The 6,224-nt window shown below is 42.3% G+C and overlaps 1 pseudogene; it reads left to right on the top strand.

Annotated features, from left to right (window-relative positions):
- LOC107105188 overlaps positions 1 to 6,224 on the top strand; it is a 30,400-nt pseudogene that overhangs the window by 10,570 nt on the left and 13,606 nt on the right.

Genomic DNA, 6,224 nt, shown 5'->3' with positions numbered 1-6,224 from the left:
ATCATTTCAGATTTAAAGAACTTTCAGAAGTTTGAATTCTGAACATGAGCGACTTTTCCTTTAATCCTCTGAACAGAAGGCAATGAGGAGTTTCTACCAGAACTACAGGGTCCATCAGTGATCAGACTCTGTAGGTCAATGTCCCATAATGCTCCCGGTGAGCCCGTTCTTGTAGCTACCATGAGAAGCTAGCTGTGGTTGTATTTCCAGATGGCTGTGGGTTTAAAAATGGCGGTGTGAATGTTTAAACATGGTTGTTGGTGCAGCAGGATGTCCATCAGAGCTGCTGCATGACGTGCAGAGAGGGAAACATTAAGCCAAGCCTGCATTCAGGTCTGCAGCTCTAACCAGGCCTTCCGCTCTCATCTCATACTGTGTGTTACATAAGCGTTGAATCAGCTGACTCTTTTAGCTTTCGCACATCTCCATTTACCATCAGCAGAGTCAGAGGGTGCTGAGAATGACGCCTCCTGAAGGTGTGAGCCGAGATGTTGAAGGGATTCAGGTTAAGAGAGAAGACAGTTTGTTTGCCTTGTTGGTGTCAGGAACCAACCACTCACTCCTGATGCTAAATTAGCTAATGCTTACCTGTTAAGGTAGGCTCATTACGCTCCTCTATGAAGCCATGTTCTCTCCAGATCAGAAGGCATCGAGAACAAACCTTAGATCTGATTGAATTATGGAGGTTTAATCATTTATCTCCAGAGACACAAATCAAGTTTGTTAGTTAAAAAGCCTCGAATGAAACGCTTCAGGAGTCAAACTCCTCTATCAGCTGCTTTGATCAGTCGTTTCTATAAATAACTGTAACATGTTAGATTTGCATTTATATCAACACTCATGAATCAATTATTGAAATAATCCTCAGCTAATTTAATCATCTATTCATCGTTAACCGGAGTGTAGAGACTCTAAAACATGCCTTTAGCTGACAGAGCGACACAGAGCTAATTTACAGGAGAGGATTAGGGCCACTGAAAAAAGGTAAATGATTTTTGAATATTATTTCAGTTTAATATGAGAAAACAGTCAGAATTCTGACAGCTAACAAACATGTTAGCATCCAGCCATAGCCATGTCTGTTTTAGAGTCTAGCTCTCTTTTTTTAATCTCCTTCTGCTCTTCCATTAATCAAATAGAATCAGCAGGGATCCTCCGGGACGGAAAAATTCGCCTAATTCCCTCATTTTCCACCAATGTGTCACTGTTCCTCTCAATCAACTCACATCTTTGTCAGTGAAGCTGAGTGATCCCACATCTCTGCCTTCATGGAGCCCATCTACATTAAGTAATAATTCTGACATTAAAGTCAGAATTCTGAATTTAAAGACAGAATTATAAGATTAAAGTCTGAATTCTTGGATTAAAGTCAGAATTCTAAGATTAAAGTCAGAATTCTAAGATTAAAGTCAGAAATCTGAGATTAAAGTAAGAATTCTGAATTTAAAGTCAGAATTCTGACTTTTTTCCCCATAATAAACTGAAATAAAAAATCTTTTTTTTTCAGTGGCCCTAATTCTCTTAAGTATTAATCAAAAAAAAAAAAATCAACAGATCAAATGATTTTCAAAATAATCGTTGCAGCAATATTATAAAATCACAATCTCAGAAATCAGCGCAGCTTGAAGTTCCCTTCCTCTCTGCAGAGCTGGACAGTCAGCAGGTTTGATTTGTGTTCTTTTATATTTCATAAAGTCTTCATCCAAGAGTCAGTGTTTTATTCCAGTCTGCTTTGTGATGCCGGGCCATTAGGGACTGCGCTATCATGTCCACTGAATTCTCTTAATGCTCTGCTAATGCTCCCTAACAGCATTTAGTGGTAGACAAGATTGAAGCATTGATTGTTGCTCCCGGATATGATTCAGACCTGTAGTATCTGTGCCGGCTGCAGAGTGACATCGCTGTTGATTGTTTGGTACAGTTGTACATGAGCTGGGTGGGGTGACTGGAAGGAAAGCTCCCCAGAGAGCAGGCATTATTCATCAGTCTGCTAAGTGCTTTGTCTCCTCTGAAGGAAACAGCCAGTGCAGTCTCTGTGTTTTGGTGTGAGAGATAATCCTGCTATATTTACTGAATGCCTCTCGTGTCTCACTTAGACCAGTGTTTTTCACCCCAGGTCCTCCAGGCTCACTGCCTGTAGGTTTTAGATCTTTTCTCTGCTTTAACTCACATGATTCAGATGGTTGCAGTTCAGCAAATCCTGTTAATCAACAATCAGTTGATATCAGGACTGTGAAAGCTGGAAAACATCTAAAGCCGGGCTTACACTGTGCGATATTTTCAATCGTTGCACGCAGCTACAGGTTTACATCTGAGAGGAAGAATGTCATGGTTTTGGTTCTGTTCAAGTTTTACCTCGGAGTTTTCATTGGTTTTATTTCTATTTTTATGTTCTAGTTATTTTTTATTGTATTTGAGTTCTTAGGTATTTCTTGTTAGCCCTCTGCTGCCCTCTTGTGTCAGTCTCCTTCTCCTAGCTCCCTTCTAGACTCCTCTGTTCACACCTGCTCCCAATCTACTGATTAGCCTGCTCTTTGTTTGTCTCTCCCATATATGCACCTCCTGTTCAGTCACTCTTGGTTGGTTTGTACTGTCAAGTGGGTTGGAGGTTTGACAGGACTCAAATGCATACACAAAAACTGAAGTGGTTTCTTGAAGATTTAATTAACCAAAAGTTCAACTGAAGCAAAAATCCAAAACAAAATCCACTAAAACTGAAAACCAAGATTACTCGCAAGAAGGGAGCAAAGAAATGACGACAAACCAGTGACAGTGACTGAGCAGGAGGTGCATATATGGGAGAGACAAACAAAGACCAGGCTAATCAGCAGACTGGGAGCAGGTGTGGACAGAGGAGTCTAGAAGGGAGCGAGGAGAAGGAGACTGACTCAAGAGGGCAAACAAGAAATATCTAAGAACTCAAATACAATCAAAAATAACTAGAACACAAAAACGGAAATAAGATCAATGAAAACTCAGATATCAAACTTGAAGAGAGCTAAAACCATGACGAAGAAGAACAATCCTAGCTTGCCCACTGAGCGATTTGCCCACAACCACCTTACGATGGCTGAATGAACGACCTTATGATTCCTGATGGGGAGGTGGTCGTTAGAGGCTGATCGCCCCTCGTTACCCCCTGTTCACTACACCATGGACCATCAGGCTGAAAGTCGGCCCGATTGAAACATTCTCGCATGACTGGATAGTCGGCCCAAACAGGGCAATAAATCATTCAGTGTACGCCCGGCTTTATTTGTGCAGGGCAAGATGCCTTGAGGACCCAGGTTGAAAAACACAGACTTAGAGCATCCAGATTTGACACATTAACAGCTAACAGCAGGTCGGCCTTTACACTGAGGAGGATTCAGAACAACTTAGGGTCGAGATACGAGAAATCAGCTCTGCTATGGACCCTACTGCGTCTACGAGTTTGTTCTCAGCCAAACCAGGAGATGGTGCTTCTCCCTTCGTCTTTCAACTATCAGTCTCCTGAAGTCAAGTAAAGAGGCAGCTGGATCACAGTAAGCCACCATGTCCGGTTGGTCTCAGTTCCAGGGATGTGGAAGACCTCCTGCCTGGTTCCAGGACCAAAGACTAAGACTAGTCCTCAGTGACTATAGACCTCCTGCCCTGACATCCCGCATCATGAAGGTGTTAGAGAGACTTCTGTTGGTTCACCTCAGTAAGCTAACCAGCAGCTATCAGGACCTGCCGTCTGCTTATCGCCATGGAGATGGAGCTGGTGATGTCGTCATCTACCTGCTTCAACAAACCCACTGTTGTTTAGACGTGTTCTTTGATTTCTACCAAACATTTAACACCATTCAGCCCGGCTGACTTTAGGAGAAACTCCAGCAGACTCAGGTGGAGGCAACAACAACCACCTGGATCAAAGACTAGCTGACAGACAGACTGAAGGCTCAGCTGTCTGATCCAGCAGCACAGGAGCACCACAGGGGACGGTACTCTCTCCCTTCCTTTTTCCTCTGTTCACTTCTGACTTCCAGGACCAGACGGAGTCCTGTCATCTGCAGGAATCCTGGGATGGCTCTTCAGACATTGGGAGCATCAAAGATGGAGCAGAAGCTGAGGACAGAGAGCTGGTGAACCACTTTGTGGCATGGTGTGGAAACAATCATCTGATCCTGAAGGTCAACAAAACAAGGAGATGATTGGAGATTTCAGAAGAAACAGGAACAAGTGGAATCCTGTTAACATCCTGGGAGAAGAAGTGGAGGTGGAGGATCTATATCTGAAAACATGTTTAACCAACCTATTCTCATTATCAGTGCGTATGAAATCGTACGAAAAGTTATGCACCGTAATTTCGTACGTTTTGGACGTTTTTTTCGTCGTATGCGCATGCGCATCTGATGCACCATTCACGAATATAGAATATAAATGACAATTAGCCCTAACCCTAAGATATAAAACAGCAAGCAACGTAGTTAGAGACATGAAGAAGTGATGATTGCACTGTTTTTCCCATATTTACGTCCGTCCGCGGATCTTCTTGTTTTTTCTGTCTGCCAGTGCATGCTCACTGATGTGGTTTTTTGAGGAAAAACGTCCAAAACGTACGAAATAGTGTGCATAACTTTTCGTACGATTTCATACGCACTGATAATGAGAATATGTTGGTTTAACATGTAGAAATCTGTCCTGCTGTTTTTAAGAACTTTATCTGTAGGTTATGAGAACAGCCTTCTTTCAAAGGGCAGCGCATTCGGAGGCAGCCATGCCTCACACATCCCGCCCCCTTTAGATGGGCTCTACCGTAACCCGAGGTCATCCTACTGGAGCGCTACAAATAAAGCAGTTCTTAATTCTGTTGTATGGAACTACCTACCAGGATGGAGGCGAAACATCGCCATTTCCAGGACAGAGCAAGCTGCTTTTCTTCTTCCATACCTGATATTTGGGAGACCCTCCTGGCCTGAACCATGCTCTGTGTGCATTGGAGAAATTATTCCCTGCATTTAACCCATCCTCCCGGGGAGCAGTGGGCTGCCATTGTGCTGTGCCTGGGGAGCAATCAGAGGTTGAGGGTCTTGCTCAGGAACTCAGAGTGGAGGCTGCAGGATTCAAACCGGGTGCTTGCAACCTTCTCAGAGCACAGGCGCACTGCTCTAACCCTTAGGCCAGCACTACACTAATAGAACAGATCTAAATAAAACTGGGTTTTTCTGTCCTCAGGAACATCTAGCTGCTGTAGTAAAGGGTTATCAGTCCTGTTTCTCTGTTTTTCAGTGTGTAAATTCAAAGCTCACAAACGCTGCGCTGTCAGAGCCACTAACAACTGTAAATGGACGACCTTAGCCTCGATTGGGAAGGACATCATTGAAGACGAGGATGGCGTAAGTTTAAGCGAATTTTACCGCTGTCATAAAGTGTTTCCTGCCTTTTCTTTTTATTTTTTAAGCTTTAAAAGCTTCAAATTATCAGAAAAATGTTGATGTTGAACAAAGAAAAACAAAGGAAATATAAAAGCGTTGTCTAGGACTCCCTAAATCTCTAACAGACAGCCCGAGACCATCACACTCCCACCACCATGTTTGCCTTTTTATGCTGCTCTTCTTCCTCCTGTGATAGTTTGGTACCAGGTGGATCATCAGGATGTTAGACCTCTGTAGCAGTCTGGGTCATTTGGACCCCCCCCCCCAGAAATGCCTTTAGAACTTCCTTTGTTCCAAAAATGATTCTTTTAGTTTGGTTTTCATTCAGCTGAAGAACATTTAGTTCATCCATGCGTTGAATTCTTCTCTGCATGTATCCAAAGCTGGAGTAGGGTAATACTCACCTGGTGATGAACAGCAGGGTGTCGTCTGCATCGCCATGGTAACTGATGATGTTGTTTATTAAAGGAAATATCCACTCTGCAAGGAATAATCAATGGATCATTATTTATACTTAAAACTAATACGTTTGCAAAGATTTAATGAATTTAGTGTTAATCAGTAAAAAAAATAAAAATAATAATTTTCATCATTATCACTAAGTTTGGTACTTTCTTTGACAAACATGGATGCCTCCAGTAAAGCACATTCACATGAAAATTACTCTGAATTAAAAACACTGATCATTTATTGAACAGGATGGAATCATTTCAGATTTTAAGTTCTTTCAGAAGTTTGAATTCTGAATATGAGCGACTTTTCCTTTAATAACGATTCCCCCTAGAATTGATCAGATAATAATCCGCAGATGAATTAAACATAAAG

This window comes from Cyprinodon variegatus, unplaced genomic scaffold (assembly GCF_000732505.1).
Source record: "Cyprinodon variegatus isolate N-32 unplaced genomic scaffold, C_variegatus-1.0 Scaffold2130, whole genome shotgun sequence".
Lineage (NCBI taxonomy): Eukaryota > Metazoa > Chordata > Actinopteri > Cyprinodontiformes > Cyprinodontidae > Cyprinodon > Cyprinodon variegatus.
Note: the sequence above shows the minus strand (reverse complement) of the source record. Positions and strands in the feature narration are given on the sequence as shown.